Source organism: Bufo bufo, chromosome 7, assembly GCF_905171765.1.
Source record: "Bufo bufo chromosome 7, aBufBuf1.1, whole genome shotgun sequence".
Lineage (NCBI taxonomy): Eukaryota > Metazoa > Chordata > Amphibia > Anura > Bufonidae > Bufo > Bufo bufo.
The window spans coordinates 17,122,713-17,141,049 of NC_053395.1; the positions used below are offsets into that span (position 1 = coordinate 17,122,713).

The 18,337-nt window shown below is 46.4% G+C and overlaps 1 pseudogene; it reads left to right on the plus strand.

Annotated features, from left to right (window-relative positions):
- The first annotated feature begins 345 nt into the window (after nucleotides 1-345).
- LOC121008307 overlaps nucleotides 346-18,337 on the plus strand; it is a 46,671-nt pseudogene continuing 28,679 nt past the window's right edge.

The window sequence follows — 18,337 nt, forward strand, 5'->3', positions numbered from 1 at the left end:
TACAGCCAGATATCGATTCATATCCTCACATTACTTTGAGAACTTTATACTCTGGAAAAGGTACAAATACTGCAACAAATAAAATAATTATGCAATTCATGTTCCCTTATAAAGCTTTATGTTATTGTAAGACCTTTGCCAAAATGTCATTAGGCGAAATGCAACAACAATAGGAGTAGAAGAACTCAGTCGAAAACAAGCAAACAGGCATGTGAAATGGCAGCAGTCCAGTCAGTTAATCGAAGTTATTTGTGTGCTGGTAAAGATTAATACGTTCAGAGAATAAAATCCAGGTGCTCATATATCCAGACAGCAGTGCGTTCAGAACAGACTCAGGACTTCACTATGGCTTTTCTCACCTACTTTTTGACTAGAGCCGATGTGATAATATTTTGCAGTTTGCATTGTTTTGCTTATCTACTGGTTAAATGGATCAAAGAAGAGCAGAGCAAAGATGCCTCCCGGACCTACCCCTCTGCCCTTCATTGGTAACCTCCACCAGTTGGACCTGAAAAACACCCACCAATCACTGATGGAGGTAAGATTCTGTATTTGCCACATAGTCAAAATGGCCTCTTCAAGTGGGAACATGTGTGGCGGTGTTGGGTTGATGAATTAAATAAGGGTGTAATGAATTGATAATTGAAGATAGGCAAGAGAAAAGAAAGTTCCAGTGCACTTAGTGCTAAAATCTGGATTTATGAAATGTTCTAGCATGTAATACAATACGGGTCTGTGCTTCACTGAGTGCAAACCGCTGTTTGCATCAGTTCTTTGCTGTTCTCATAAAGGTGTATGTGTGTGTGGAAGGGTGTTCCTGGTTGGGGCACCCTCTCTGTGATGTACATGTGTCCTAATAATGATGTAAAGTTACAATTTATTCTGAAGTTGTTAGTAACTTGCTTTGTAAGGGCACTCTGATCAGCTCATACAAGGCTTACTCTTTAATTGGGCATCTTCCCCAGCCTATGGCTATCCATCCCAAGGTATTTGAGTCATCTTCTCCTATGGAAAAGTGCCTAAGAAACTGATTCTAGCAATGTAGTGTCCTGCTAAGATGCACCATTGTTCCATTAGTTCATGTACTGATCAATGCCTGACTTCTGGATTTGACCCTCTGCTGCCTAACCTGACCTCTGCCTGTTCCTCTTACTGACCCTGTGCCGCCTTCCCAGACCCTCACTCTGATTATTGATTGCATAAATTGTGCCCTGACCTACAATTATCACTGACTACAGTTTTTCCTGACCTCTCGGGGCTTTGGATAGGTGTCTCTTTACCCCCATGGGTCAGCAGTCTACTGAACAGAGACTGCTCCAGGGAAATGGTCTGGTGGTTCCCCTGCATTGGATTCTACTATTTGTAACACCCTATCTTGGCCCTGAAATAATATATGGTGATGTTGATGAATGCAAACAATAAAACTGTGAGGGGAAGGTGGTGTAATGAACCAACTTAAAGGGGTTGTCCTGGATCAAACTTTTTTTTAAAAAACTGCTTACTCACTGTTAGTAGCCAAATCTATCTTCCTAAGATGTTTTTAGGTAGCTTTTGCACTGCGGCTCCTACAGTCCCCAGCAGACTGTTTACATGCATGTTGTTATGTGCCATCACTTCCTGCTGCAGTGCATTGTGGCTCCCAGTGCAGCTCAGCAGCTCCTGGTGTCTACAGTGTAAGGTCACCTCCCTGCACCCGCCCCCCTCATACATATTCAGCCTCCTCCATAGATCCGCCCCCCTCTTACATATTCCTCCCCCATAATCTCCTCCCCCCTCTGTCTCTTGCACATGTCATGTGCTCAGTGTTTGCAGACAGTGAACTAACACACAGGGAGCAGCTCCATCTTTCCACAATGGTAGATCATTTTTAGTTTTATGCTTGTGCTAGTTACTCATGGTATACACCCTTAGGGATAGCAGACTGCATCACACTATAAGGGCCACGCTCCCACATCTATCCATAAACATCGCTGACAGCGTCACACTATAAGGGCCACGCTCCCACATCTATCCATAAACATCGCTGACAGCGTCACACTATAAGGGCCACGCTCCCACATCTATCCATAATCATCGCTGACAGCATCACACTATAAGGGCCACGCTCCCACATCTATCCATAAACATCGCTGACAGCGTCACACTATAAGGGCCACGCTCCCACATCTATCCATAATCATCGCTGACAGCATCACACTATAAGGGCCACGCTCCCACACCTCTCTATAAACATCGCTGACAGCGTCACACTATAAGGGCCACGCTCCCACACCTCTCTATAAACATCGCTGACAGCGTCACACTATAAGGGCCACGCTCCCACATCTATCCATAAACATCGCTGACAGCGTCACACTATAAGGGCCACGCTCCCACACCTCTCTATAAACATCGCTGACAGCGTCACACTATAAGGGCCACGCTCCCACATCTATCCATAATCATCGCTGACAGCATCACACTATAAGGGCCACGCTCACACCTCTCTATAAACATCGCTGACAGCGTCACACTATAAGGGCCACGCTCCCACATCTATCCATAAACATCGCTGACAGCGTCACACTATAAGGGCCACGCTCCCACATCTATCCATAAACATCGCTGACAGCGTCACACTATAAGGGCCACGCTCCCACATCTATCCATAATCATCGCTGACAGCATCACACTATAAGGGCCACGCTCCCACATCTATCCATAATCATCGCTGACAGCATCACACTATAAGGGCCACGCTCCCACACCTCTCTATAAACATCGCTGACAGCGTCACACTATAAGGGCCACGCTCCCACATCTATCCATAAACCATCGCTGACAGCGTCACACTATAAGGGCCACGCTCCCACATATATCCTGATACATAACATGAAACCAGCTCTATAGATACCCATAAACATGCGACCTCACACTAAAGGGCCACTCCCACATCTATCCATAAACATCGCTGACAGCGTCACACTATAAGGGCCACGCTCCCACATCTATCCATAATCATCGCTGACAGCGTCACACTATAAGGGCCCTCCACCGCTCCCACATCTATCCATAATCATCGCTGACAGCATCACACTATAAGGGCCACGCTCCCACACCTCTCTATAACATCGCTGACAGCGTCACACTATAAGGGCCACGCTCCCACACCTCTCTATAAACATCGCTGACAGCGTCACACTATAAGGGCCACGCTCCCACATCTATCTATAAACATCGCTGACAGCGTCACACTATAAGGGCCACGCTCCCACATCTATCCATAACATCGCTGACAGCGTCACACTATAAGGGCCACGCTCCCACATCTATCCATAATCATCGCTGACAGCTTCACACTATAAGGGCCACGCTCCCACATCTATCCATAATCATCGCTGACAGCGTCACACTATAAGGGCCACGCTCCCACATCTATCCATAATCATCGCTGACAGCGTCACACTATAAGGGCCACGCTCCCACATCTATCCATAATCATCGCTGACAGCTTCACACTATAAGGGCCACGCTCCCACATCTATCCATAATCATCGCTGACAGCGTCACACTATAAGGGCCACGCTCCCACATCTATCCATAATCATCGCTGACAGCGTCACACTATAAGGGCCACGCTCCACATCTATCCATAAACATCGCTGACAGCGTCACACTATAAGGGCCACGCTCCCACATCTATCCATAATCATCGCTGACAGCTTCACACTATAAGGGCCACGCTCCCACATCTATCCATAATCATCGCTGACAGCGTCACACTATAAGGGCCACGCTCCCACATCTATCCATAATCATCGCTGACAGCGTCACAATATAAGGGCCACGCTCCCACATCTATCCATAATCATCGCTGACAGCTCACACTATAAGGGCCACGCTCCCACATCTATCCATAATCATCGCTGACAGCGTCACACTATAAGGGCCACGCTCCCACATCTATCCATAAACATCGCTGACAGCGTCACACTATAAGGGCCACGCTCCCACATCTATCCATAAACATCGCTGACAGCGTCACACTATAAGGGCCACGCTCCCACATCCATAAACATCACAGCGTCACACTATAAGGGCCACGCTCCCACATCCATAAACATCGCTGACAGCGTCACACTATAAGGGCCACGCTCCCACATCCATAAACATCACTGACAGCGTCACACTATAAGGGCCACGCTCCCACATCTCCATAAACATCACTGACAGCGTCACACTATAAGGGCCACGCTCCCACATCCATAAACATCGCTGACAGCGTCACACTATAAGGGCCACGCTCCCACATCCATAAACATCGCTGACAGCGTCACACTATAAGGGCCACGCTCCCATAAAGATCCCTAAACATGACTGAGAGCTTTACACAATTATAGCAGCTTTGAAACAAAAAAATATTGTTTTAGCGTTTCCATAGTCTGAGAGCCACCATTTTTTAATTTTTTGACCGATTGTCTTAGTTAGGGATTCATTTTTTGCAGGGTTGAGGTGACGGTTTGATTAGTACTATTTTGGGGGACATGCGCCTTTTTGAACGCTTGTTGTTGCACTTTATGTGATGTTAGGTTAAAAAAAAGGCTTTTTTTTTTAACAGTTTTTATGATATTTTTTTAAGGTGTTTTTCGGACATGGTGTGTAATGTGATATATTTATGGAGCCGGTTGTTACGGACAAGGCAATACCAAATATGTGTAGGTTTTTTTATTCATTTAATTTTTTTTATGTAATAAATGAACGGATAAAAGACAATTTTTATTTTATTTTTAATTCAAATTTTTTTTTTTTTACTTTCAATTTGTTTGCACGTTCCCTTTTTTTCAGTTTCACTTTTTTTACTGTCACTTTTTTTCACTTTTACTTTTTTTTCATTCCCTTTTTTAAAACTTTCACTTTCATACAGTGCATTGCAATAGTCATCTATTTCAATGCACTGTATTGTCAGTGCTACTTTTGCACTAACAGTGCTTCAGACTAAAAAAAACCTAGTAGCCATTGGCTCCTGAACTGCAAAATTTAGGAGCCAAATCAAATTTTTAGTCGCCAAATCGAAACCGAATCAAAATTTTGGTATCGTGACAACGCTACGCCGATCAGATCGGCGTAGGGTTGTTTTGAAACCAAAATTTTGATTCGCTTTCGTCACCATAAAAAAGTATTGCGATACTCAATACCGCGCAAAAAAAAAAAAAAAAACACCAAAAAAAAGCCGCGTGCATTTCGCATTTTATGAAACATTCGGCCCATAATAGAATAGTCCTATCCTATTTTTTGGGGTGATAAGGTGACTAAAAAATGGCGAATGCTCACCGCATAGGAGATATTTTTTAATAATTTAATAGTTTGGACAGCGCTATGTAATATGTTTATTTATTGTTTATATTTTTTATATGTAAAATTGGGAAAGGGGGGATTTAAACTTAATATTTTAGAGTACTTTCACACTAGCGTTTATCTTTTCCGGCATAGAGTTCCGTCACAGGGGCTCTATACCGGAAAAGAACTGATCAGGTATATCCCCATGCATTCTGAATGGAGAGTAATCCGTTCAGGATGCATCAGGACGTCTTCAGTTCAGTCATTTTGACTGATCAGGTAAAAGAGAAAACCGCAGCATGCTACGGTTTTATCTCCGGCGAAAAAAACTGAAGACTTGCCTGAATGCCGGATCCGGCATTTTTCCCCATAGGAATGTATTAGTGCTGTGCACATGAGCGGTGATTTTCACGCATCACTTGTGCGTTGCGTGAAAATCGCAGCATGCTCTATGTTGTGCGTTTTTCACGCAACGCAGGCCCCATAGAAGTTAATGGGGCTGCGTGAAAATCGCAAGCAAGTGCGGATGCGGTGCGATTTTCACGCATGGTTGCTAGGATGAAAGTCTATTCACTGTGTTATTTTCCCTTATAACATGGTTATAAGGAAAAATAATAGCATTCTTAATACAGAATGCATAGTAGAAGGTCAATATAATAAACATTGGTGGCGCAGTGCGCCCCCCCCAATATAATAAACATTGGTGGCGCAGCGCCCCCCCAATATAATAAACATTGGTGGCGCAGTGCGCCCCCCTCAATATAATAAACATTGGTGGTGCAGTGCGCCCCCCTCAATATAATAAACATTGGTGGCGCAGCGCCCCCCCCAATATAATAAACATTGGTGGCGCAGTGCGCCCCCCCAACAACCCAGTATGATAAACATTGGTGGTGCAGTGCACCCCCCTCAATATAATAGACATTGGTGGCGCAGTGCGCCCCCCTCAATATAATAAACATTGGTGGCGCAGTGCGCCCCCCCCAACAACCCAGTATGATAAACATTGGTGGTGCAGTGCACCCCCCTCAATATAATAGACATTGGTGGCGCAGTGCGCCCCCCCTCAATATAATAAACATTGGTGGCGCAGTGCGCCCCCCCCTCAATATAATAAACATTGGTGGCGCAGTGCACCCCCCCTCAATATAATAAACATTGGTGGTGCAGTGCGCCCCCCCCAATATAATAAACATTGGTGGCGCAGTGCGCCCCCCTCAATATAATAGACATTGGTGGCGCAGTGCGCCCCCCCTCAATATAATAAACATTGGTGGCGCAGTGCGCCCCCCCCAACAACCCAGTATGATAAACATTGGTGGTGCAGTGCACCCCCCTCAATATAATAGACATTGGTGGCGCAGTGCGCCCCCCTCAATATAATAAACATTGGTGGCGCAGTGCGCCCCCCTCAATATAATAAACATTGGTGGCGCACTGCGCCCCCCCAACAACCCAGTATGATAAACATTGGTGGTGCAGTGCACCCCCCTCAATATAATAGACATTGGTGGCGCAGTGCGCCCCCCCTCAATATAATAAACATTGGTGGCGCAGTGCGCCCCCCCCTCAATATAATAAACATTGGTGGCGCAGTGCACCCCCCCTCAATATAATAAACATTGGTGGTGCAGTGCGCCCCCCCTCAATATAATAAACATTGGTGGCGCAGTGCGCCCCCCTCAATATAATAGACATTGGTGGCGCAGTGCGCCCCCCCCAATATAATAAACATTGGTGGCGCAGTGCGCCCCCCCAACAACCCAGTATGATAAACATTGGTGGTGCAGTGCACCCCCAATATAATAGACATTGGTGGCGCAGTGCGCCCCCCTCAATATAATAAACATTGGTGGCGCAGTGCGCCCCCTCAATATAATAAACATTGGTGGCGCACTGCGCCCCCCCAACAACCCAGTATGATAAACATTGGTGGTGCAGTGCACCCCCCTCAATATAATAGACATTGGTGGCGCAGTGCGCCCCCCCTCAATATAATAGACATTGGTGGCGCAGTGCGCCCCCCCTCAATATAATAGACATTGGTGGCGCAGTGGGCAGTGCCAATGAGGGTTAAAAAAAATTAAAAAAAATTAACTCACCTCCTCCAATTGATCCTCTTCTGTTCTTTCTTCATGACCTGTCAAAGGACCTGTGGTGACATCACTGTGCTCATCACATGATCCATCACCATGGTAATGGACCATGTGATGAGGTCAGTGACGTCACCACAGGTCCTGAAGAAAGAACACTAGACCGGCAGCTACGCGATCAACTGGAGGAGGTGAGTTAATTTTTTAAATTATTTTTAACCCTCATTGGCACTTCCCACTGAGCCACCAATGTTTATTATACTGGGGGGGGGCGCACTGTGCCACCAACGTTTATTATACTGGGAAGGGGGGGGCGCACTGTGCCACCAATGTTTATTATACTGGGGGGGGGGCGCACTGTGCCACCAACATGTATTATACTGGGGGGGGGGGGCTGCGCCACCAACATGTATTATACTGGGGGGGGGGCGCACTGTGCCACCAACATGTATTATACTGGGGGGGGGGGGGGCTGCGCCACCAACTTGTATTATACTGGGGGGGGGGCGCACTGTGCCACCAACATGTATTATACTGGGGGGGGGGGGCTGCGCCACCAATGTTTCTTATACAAATACAGGAGGCGGGTGCCGGAATCAAATAGCCGGCACCCGACCTCTGTGACAGGGAGCTGCGATCAGCAGCAGTTAACCCCTTAGGTACTGCACCTGAAGGGTTAACTCAACTGCAGCTGATCGCAGCTCCCTGTCACAGAGGTCGGGTGCCGGCTATTTGATTCCGGCACCCGCCTCCTGTATTTGTATTACAGGTAATTTTTCTTCGTTGGTGGCGCAGTGCGCCCCCCCCCCCCTCCTCTCCTCTCCTCCTCCCGTCTCTTCATATTGGCGGAGGCAGCGGCGGGGACAGCAGCAGCACAGGGGGGAGGGAGAGACTCCTCCACTGCGCTGCTGAGAACTATCATGTCCTGTGCCCCGCCGCTGTATTGAGCGGAGCTGCGGCGGCGGGTCTAGTCGCAAATGGCGACAAGACTAAAAAGTCTTGTCGCCATTTGTAAATTCAAAGTCTGAGTTTGTTAGGCGTCCGGTTGCCATGGCAGGGGCGTGATGGTAGAGAGAGGGAGCTCCCTCCTTCTCAACCACATGGATCTGGATGCCGCGGGTGTTAGCTGTTACAGTTACAGCTAACGCTCTCTGCTGATGGCAGCGGCTCCGTTCCTGAGCCGCTGCCATCAATATCGGCACCGGACTGGAGGGGCGGAGCTTACTGGAGGGGCGGAGCTTAGCGCAATCTTGGCCAGGAGAGTTACTGCCCCTCCAAGACTTTTGAATAATTAATTAGGCTGTCAGTGACGTCACCGGGCTCCCAGAGCAGCGGAAGCGGAAGCTTTCCTCCTCTGCAAGGGACCCGGTACGTCACTGACTGAAAATAATCAGTTACTTCCTGCCATAAAGGTTTTGGGTAAAAAGGGTACTTAGAAACATGCTGAAAAGGTAGGACATGGGTGTATGTAAAGTGTGTGTATGTGCAATGCTATTAAACAATGATCCCTAATCCCGGACAACCCCTTTAAGAGCAATATAAAGCTACAAACAAAATGACAACTGCTGCCAGCAGAAAATGTGGATGTTTTTTATTCTGCAAATAATAAGCAGTTGATAGTGACAACCACAACAATCTAAGACGGTCCATACAGTACATTCCTATGCATTGTCATTCAGCAGCTACATCAGATGATCTTTTAGTTGACTGGCTCAGACTCAGTCTAGGTTTCCAGCCAGTGCTTGTGCTAATAGCACACTGATCAGCTTTGCAGCCATCTCCTCTGTTATCCAGCTGATCATCAGGTTGTGGTCAGGCTCTGTAATGCAACTACAACTTGTGTTCTTCCTTTCTACACTGGCCTTGCTCACTAGACTGAGCAGGACACAGTTGGTGACCAGTTGATGTTGCCTTATCTGCAGACCCTTATAATACTGCTTCTGTGTACAGGACTCACATGTGTCACATGCAGCTTCTCCTAAACTTTGCTTCCAGTCCCTGCTCCTGACATTGCAGGTACACATCTAGAGTTGAGCGAACCCGAACTGTAATGTTCGGGTTCGTACCGAACTTTAGGTTTTTCGGCACCCGAACCCGAACATTTACGTAAAAGTTTGGGTTCGGTGTTCGGCACTTTCTTCGCGCTTTTTGAAAGGCTGCACAGCAGCCATTCAACAAACATCATACTACTTGCCCCAAAAGGCCATCACAGCCATGCCTACTATTGGCATGGCTGTGATTGGCCAACTGCAGCATGTGACCCAGCCTCTATTTAAGCTGGAGTCACGTAGCGCCGCCCGTCACTCTGCGCGGATTAGTGTAGGGATAGGCTGCAGCTGCTGTGAGGGAGAGATTAGGGAGAAATCTTATGAAGAACTGCTTCATTACTCAGCGATCTACAGCAAATGTGTTTTGTGGGTGCAGTGCACTATTTTTTTAAGCCTGCCCTGAGCCAACTACTGCTAAAACTAACTTTTTTTACTTCAGTTTGTCAATATCAATACATAATCGGCAGCCATTTTATGCAACGATAGTGCACCAGCACAGGATATCTGCATGTCTGCAAGTCCAGAAATACAGCTATTTGCTTACTGGGGTGAGACGTGCATAAGTAATTGTCACATTTTGGCCACAAATACAGCTTTTTGGTTACTGGGGTGAAAAAAAACCCATCTGTTTCATATAGTGCACATCTGGGATTAGACGTGCATAAGTGAGTGTCACATTTTGGCCAGAAATACAGCTTTTTGGTTACTGGGGTGAAAAAAAACCCATCTGTTTCATATAGTGCACATCTGGGATTAGACGTGCATAAGTGAGTGTCACATTTTGGCTAGAAATACAGCTTTTTGCTTACTGGGGTGAAAAAAAAACATCTGTTTCATATAGTGCACATTTAGGATTAGACGTGCATAAGTGAGTGTCAAAATGTAGGCCAGAAATACAGCTTTTTCCTTACTGGGGTGAAAATACCCTCTGATATACTGCACATCTGGGATTAGACATGCATAAGTGAGTGTCACATTTAGGCCAGAAATACGGCTTTTTGGTTACTGGGGTGAAAATACACTCTGATATACTGCACATCTGGGATTAGACATGCATAAGTGAGTGTCACATTTAGGCCAGAAATACGGCTTTTTGGTTAATGGGGTGAAAAAACCCTCTGATATACTGCACATCTGGGATTAGACGTGCATAAGTGAGTGTCACATTTAGGCCAGAAATACAGCTGTCATATAGAGTTTAAAAAAAAAAAATTGAGTGCAATACCCTACATCAGGGTTTTTATTAGCGGTTAATTATTTTTAACAGACTTAACCACTTTTTACTTTGCTTGGTGAATGCTAACTATGAGTCAAACATCTAATAAGAGACGCGTTCATGGTCGTGGTGGTGGTGTTGGTGGAGCCTCTGGTGCAGGGAGAGGACGTGGCCGTTCTGCCACAGCTACACGTCCTACTGAACCTACTACCTCAGGTCCCAGTAGCCGCCAGAATCTACAGCGATATTTGGTCGGGCCTAATGCCGTTCTAAGGATGGTAAGGCCTGAGAAAGTACAGGCGCTAGTCAAATGAGTGGCGGACAGTGGATCCAGCATGTTCACATAATCTCCCACCCAGTCTTCTGCAGAAAGTGCACAGATGGCGCCTAAAACCCATGCCCATCAGTCTATCACATCACCCCCGTGCATATCGGGGAACCTGTCTGAGCCTCAAGTCATGCAGCAGTCTCTTATGCTGTTTGAAGACTCTGCTGGCAGGGTTTCCCAAGGGCATCCACCTAGCCCTTCCCCAGGGGTGGAAGACATAGAATGCACTGACGCACAACCACTTATGTTTCCTGATGAGGACATGGGAATACCACTTCAGCACGTCTCTAATGATGACGAAACACAGGTGCCAACTGCTTCGTCTTTCTGCAGTGTGCAGACCGAAAAGGAGGTAAGGGAGGAAGACTGGGTGGAAGACGATGCATGGGACCATGAGGTCCTAGACCCCACATGGAATGAAGGTCGTGCCACTGACTTTCAGAGTTCGGAGGAAGAGGCAGTGGTGAGACCGAGCCAACAGCGTAGCAAAAGAGGTAGCATGGTGCAAAAGCAGAGCAGCCGTCGCCAAAACAGTTTGCCTGCTACTGGCCACTGTCACCAGGGACCAAGCACACCAAAGGCAGCTTCAAGGAGTTTCCTGGCATGGCACTTCTTCACACAATGTGCTGACGACAAGACCTGAGTGGTTTGCACGTTGTGCCATCAGAGCCTGAAGCGAAGCATTAACGTTCTGAACCTTAGTACAACATGCATGACCAGCATCTACATGCAAGACACGGGCTGCAGTGGAGTAAGCACCTTCAAAACCAAGAAAGGGCCTCCTGCTCCCTCTTCTGCTGCTGCCTCGGCCACTTCCTCCGCCTCTGGAGGAACGTTGGCACCTGCCGCCCAGCAAACAGAGGATGTGCCACTAACAACACCACCTCCTTTATCAATCATCTCCACCATGTCACACGGAAGCGTTCAGCTCTCCATCTCACAAACCTTTGAGAGAAAGCATAAATTCCCAACTAGCCACCCTCGATCCCTGGCCCTGAATGCCAGCATTTCTAAGCTACTGGCCTTTGAAATGCTGTCATTCAGGCTGGTGGAGACGGACAGCTTCAAACAGCTCATGTCTCTTGCTGTCCGACAGTACGTCGTTCCCAGCCGCCACTACTTCTCCAGGAGAGCCATGCCCTCCCTGCACAACCAAGTATCGGATAAAATCAAGTGTGCACTGCGCAACGCCATCTGTGGCAAGGTCCACCTAACCACAAATACGTGGACCAGTAAGCACGGCCAGGGACGCTATATCTCCCTAACTGCACACTGGGTAAATGTAGTGGCGGCTGGGCCCAAGGTGGAGAGCTGTTTGACGCACGTCCTTCTGCCGCCAAGGATCGCAGGGCATCATTCTTTGCCTCCTGTTGCCTCCTCTTCCTACTCGGCTTCCTCCTCCTCTTCTACCACCTCCTCATCTGGTCAGCGACAGACCTTCACCACAAACTTCAGCACAGCCAGGGGTAAACGTCAGCAGGCCGTTCTGAAACTGATGTGTTTGAGGGACAGGCCCCACACCGCGCAGGAGTTGTGGCGGGGTATAGAACAACAGACCGATGAGTGGTTGCTGCCAGTGAGCCTCAAGCCCGGCCTGGTGGTGTGCGATAATGTGCGAAAACTCATTGCAGCTCTGGGACTAGCCGGTTTGATGTACATCCCTTGCCTGGCGCATGTGCTTAATTTGGTGGTGCAGAAATTCATTCACAACTACCCCGACATGTCAGAGCTGCTGCATAAAGTGTGGGCTGTCTGTGCGCGCTTCCAGCGTTCTCATCCTGCCGCCGCTCGGCTGTCTGCTCTACAGCGTAACTTCGGCTTTCCCGCTCATCGCCTCATATGCGACGTGCCCACCAAGTGGTACTCCACTTGCACATGCTGGAGAGACTGTGCGAGCAGCAGCAGGCCATAGTGGAGTTTCAGGACGCACAAGTGAGTCGCACTGCGGAACAGCACCACTTCACCACCAATGACTGGGCCTCCATGCGAGACCTGTGTGCCCTGTTGCGCTGTTTCGAGTACTCCACCAACATGGCCAGTGGTGATGACGCCGTTATCAGCATTACAATACCATTTCTATTTCTCATTGAGAAAACACTTAGGGCGATGATGGAAGAGGATGTGGCCCAGGACGAGGAGGAGGAAGAGGGGTCATCTCTAACACTTTCAGGCCAGTCTTTTAGAAGTTGCTCAGAAAGAGGATTTTTGCAACAGCAGAGGCCAGGTACAAATTTGGCCAGCCAGGGCCCACTACTGGGGGACAAAGAGGAGGAGGATGAGGAGGAGGATGGGGGTGAAACGAGTTCACAGGGGGTGGCATCCAACGCAGCTCAGGCCCATCACTGGTGCGTGGCTGGGGGAATACGGAGGACGCAGACGATACGCCTCCCACGGAGGACAGCTTGTCCTTACCTCTGGGCAGCCTGGCACACATGAGCGACTACATGCTGCAGTGCCTGCGCGACGACAGCAGAGTTGCCCCCATTTTAACGTGTGCTGACTACTGGGTGACCACCCTGCTGGATCCCCGTTACAAAGACAATGTGCCGTCCTTAATTCCCTCACTGGAGCATGATCGGAAGATGCGCGACTACAGGCGCACGCTGGTAGATGCGCTCCTGAGAGCATTCCCGACTGACGCCGGTGGACAAGTGGAAGTACAAGGCGAAGGCAGGGAAGGAGGAAGAGGTCGCCAATGCAGCTGTGTCAGCGCCAGCACCTCAGAAGGCATGATTAGCATTGCCGACATGTGGAAAAGCTTTGTCACCTCGCCGCAACAACCGGCCCCAACTGCTGATATGGAGCATGTTAGCAGGAGGCAGCATTTGAACAACATGGTGGAACAGTACCTGTGAGCTTACACGGCCACATCCACCCATTCACCGCCTCCTCAACCTCTTCTTCCTACATCATTCCTAATTTAATTTTTTTTAAGGTCTTTTATGTTTTTTTTTATTCATTTCCCTATCCACATTTGTTTGCAGAGCATTTGCCATGCTCTTAAGCACATTTTGCTGCCTTTTGCAGCCCTCTAGCTGATTCCAGAGCTATTGTAGAGCCATTTTAGTGGCCAAAAGTTCGGGTCCCCATTGACTTCAATGGGGTTCGGGTTCGGGGGTCAAGTTCAGGTCTCGAACCCGAACTTTTTTTTTAAGTTCGGCCGAACCTGCCGAACACGAACATCCAGGTGTTCGCTCAACTCTATACACATCACCTCATGTACAGCAAGTGCCGCTGAATCTCAATGTGTTAGAGCTGCGCATTTATGGCTACTGCCACTCACCTCTACTGCTAGCTAGCCACCTATGGGAATCATGCTAGTTTTCTCTCCCACCACTGTCAACATCTTTCAAATCACTCTATGCCTCTGCTCATGTGCCTCCCTGTCTCAGACTCTGACTCTCACTCCAACCACAAGGTTTCAAGTTAAGGCTGTTTTTATCCATCTACTCTAACACTAAGGCCTCTTTCACAAGGGCGTCACGTGTGAGGGCCGAAAAATATGCGGGTGCGTTGCAGGAAAATGCGCAATTTGTCCACAAGAGTGCAAAGCGTTTTAATGCGTTTTGCACGCGCGTGAGAAAAATCGGCATGTTTGGTACCCAGACCCGAACCCTGACTTCTTTACAGGAGTTCGGGTTTGGGATCGGTGTTGTATAGATTTTATTTTTTTCCCTTATAACATGGTTATAAGGGAAAATAATAGCATTCTTTATACAGAATGCTTAGTAAAATGTCCATTGAGGGGTTAAAAATAATAAACAAATTTAACTCACTTCATCCACTTTATCGCGTAGCCGATCTCCTCTTCTTTCTACTTTCTTCAGGACCTGGCTAAAAGACCTTTAATGACGTCACTGCGCTCATCACATGGTCCATCACATTATACATGGCTCGTTTCCCTGGTTACGACCAGCCTGCAATTCATGAGTGGTGGTTGAGCTTGCACAGTATAGGGAAAAGCGCTGGCCTTTCTGGTGGCCGGGACTGTGGGAGCGCACATAGGCTGGTGCTTTTTTCTATAGTCTGCAAGCACCCTAATCTTTTAAAAACTATGTTCAGAATATCGGCTCCGTCCTACTGTAAAATGTATGGCCTCCATGGAGGTCTTTTCGAAGTTTCAGCAAATATTGTCTCGCTTCTATAACGTGTCACGTCCTTTATTCTCATAAATTATGTATCAAAATACGAAGCTGAACACTGCTTTGTTAATGAGTAGTGATGAGCGGCAGGTGCCATATTCGATTTCGACGAAATTAGCGAATATTCGCTAGAATATTCGTCTCATATTCGTCGAAATCGAATATTCATCATTATTCTAGTTATCGCGATTAATATACGATTTAAATAATTGCGTATTGCCATTTTAACTTAAGGTAACTTTCCTATTGGTTTGATATCTGGAATTAGCGAAGATGACGAATATGACGAATGTATTCGTCATATTCCTCAAAACGAAGTTAACAAAATATTCTCCATCTTCGTTTTAGCTCCATATTCGTCAACCTCGCTAATTCTAGCAATCAAATAGGAAAGTTGACTAGTAGAGACAGCTAAGTTTTTAATTCGCTATGCGATAATATTACTTTACCTTTTTTTAAAATAAATAGAATAATTATAATACTTGATAATTATTATAATTATTCTATTTATAAAAAAAAAGCAAAGTAATATAATCGCATAGCAAATTAAACACAGCTGTCTCTATAGTCAACTTTCCTATTTGATTGCTAGAATTAGCGAAGTTGACGAATATGGAGCTAAAACGAAGATGGAGAATATTTCGTAAACTTCGTTTTGAGGAATGTGACTAATACATTCGTCATATTTGTCATCTTCGCTAGTTCTACCAAGCCAACCATGGTAAACCAGGTCTAAGTTGAAATCGCTATGCGATTACTTCAAGTTATATTAATCGCATTGCTATTTCAACTTAGCACTGCTATGTTCTAGGCTAGAATTAACGAAGTTAACGAATATGGAATATAGCAGTGCTAAGTTGAAATCGCAATGCGATTACTTCAAGTTATATTAATCACATTGCGATTTCAACTTAATTCTCACATCCGACAGTACATTCTAGTATGGAGGTGTTCCCATGGTGATGAGGACGCTCCTTGAGCACGGAAGTCAGCAGAAGCGGCAACGGGCACTGACTGGAGCAGCCAGGAAGCCAGGAATCCTCAGGACAGGTAAGAACTACTTTTGGGAAGTGGGAAAGAAAAAAATATAACAATAATAAAAAAATAAAAAAAACGAATATTCGAAATAGCGAATTTATAGCATTATATTCGAAATATTCACGAATTAGCGGAGTGCCGATATTCGCACAAAAATTCGCTATTCGAATATTCGCGCTCAACACTATTAATGAGGCCCGAAGCCGAGTTCAGCTTACAGTACAGTAATTTATGTGAATAATCAAAGTGACACGTGATAGAGGCGAGACAAAGTAAACCTCACAATATTTGCTGAAACTTCAGAAAGACCTCCGCGGAGGCAATACATTTTACAGTAGGAAGGAGCCCATATTATTAACAACGTTTTAAAAATAATTGGGTTTGGATACAGCAATCTGAACCCGACTTGCTCAACCCCAATACAATCACAATACATTAGTTAGTGCCTTGTATTACCTTTGTCTACATGATAAATGCTATCTGCTGAAGCGAGAGGACCCCTTTAATTTACTTAAAATACAATGGAGAGAGCACATGCAAGCAGAGTCTCTCCTTTCTGGAGTGTGAAGAGAGGAAATAGAGGCCCCTTCTCCTTATAGCTGGGAGTCCTGGATGTGGACTGGCACCTATCAGACATATACACTATCTTGATATGGCATAAATATCTCAGATGGTAATACCATTTTAAGTTTTATTGTGGACCATGGAGTTAGTTCTATCTGGCAATGTGACCCTCAGTCTAGAAAAGATTGTGTACATTGGAGATTTATTAACAGTTAACATCTGAAAGGTTGCCAAAGCAAAGAACACAGATGTTGGATAAGAATCCATAATCCTTCATCATCATCCCTGTTTACACTCGTGAACTGAATTTAACTCTACAAAAATTGATCTGAAGCCAAAACCTCAGAAACTCTGCTGATTCATATTAAACTATCCTCACAAGCTTTAGTGAGCTTCATCAGACTGTTAATTATTTGTTAATATAAAGATATATTTGCACTGGGTGAGAGAACAGGTAGATAAGAACCCTGTGGGGTACGGAGTACGGATCAATAGTTTATGTGATTAGATGAAACTTTGCAATCATTAGACCTAGAATTTCCTCACCTTCCCCCAGCTTCAGTACTGTTTTTCTACATCGGTGTCCTCACAAAATGTATCCTGATGTATTACAATAAATAGGAGACACGGAGGAGGGGGATGCAGCTGCAGATTCACCCTTGCCTTTTCCACGATACTGTATGTTGTGAGATGTAGAAGTGGGGAGACTTCTTATTGACTCACAGTTCTGCACCTGTATGGGATTGGTGTCATGCCCTGCTCAGGTTATGTGCGGAGGTCTGCCAGGCTAGCAGCACATATGTAGTTTGTTTTGTTTTGGGTTTGGATTTGAGCTGTATCCGCCTCTTTCCAGGTGCACTGAGTGGGGTTGTTTGTATGAGTTTAAATTACTCCCTTTCCCAGTGTCCTGTGCGGGTTATAGCTTCTATCTTGCTCTGTAGATAAGTTGGTTTTGTTTCTCTCTTGTGTTCTTTCTAGGCTGTTAGGGAGACACCTGCTCCCTCCTTGCTTGAGGAAGCAGGCTGTCTCTTTTCCCCTTTTCCACTATCTTAGGGATCTTAGGGTTTCTTCAGTCTTAGGCACGGGGGCACGTTTATTCCCACCTTCAGGGTCTGAACATGGGCACAAAAGTCCAGGGAGAGTTGGTAGGGATTTGCTAGGAGGTGACCTTTATCCACAGCTTCTGGCCTAGACACTTGTTTCATGGTTTTCTGTGTTTCTATTGTATCTTGTATCCTACCCAGCGTGACAATTGGTGAGTGACAGCAAACTACAAATTAAAGGGAAACTGTCACCAGCTTCTTGCCGCCATCTATGAAAAGTTGGCGCTGGAGTTACACAGTTTGGTGTATTGTGCAGTGGACGGAGCTGGTTACTGCAGCGCTTCTCCCATTCACTTCACTGCAACCAGCTCCATCCACTATACAGTGAACAGAACCGTAGAGTTCCAGGGCCAGAGCTAATAGGCTGGGTGTTTGAACAAAAAGCCATTAAAAAAGCTAGCAAAATCCTGGAATAACCATTTAAGTCTGCTACTGTAGGCTATAAAGAAGAGATACAAATTAACTCTTAGCAAGCTCTGCCTCTGATGC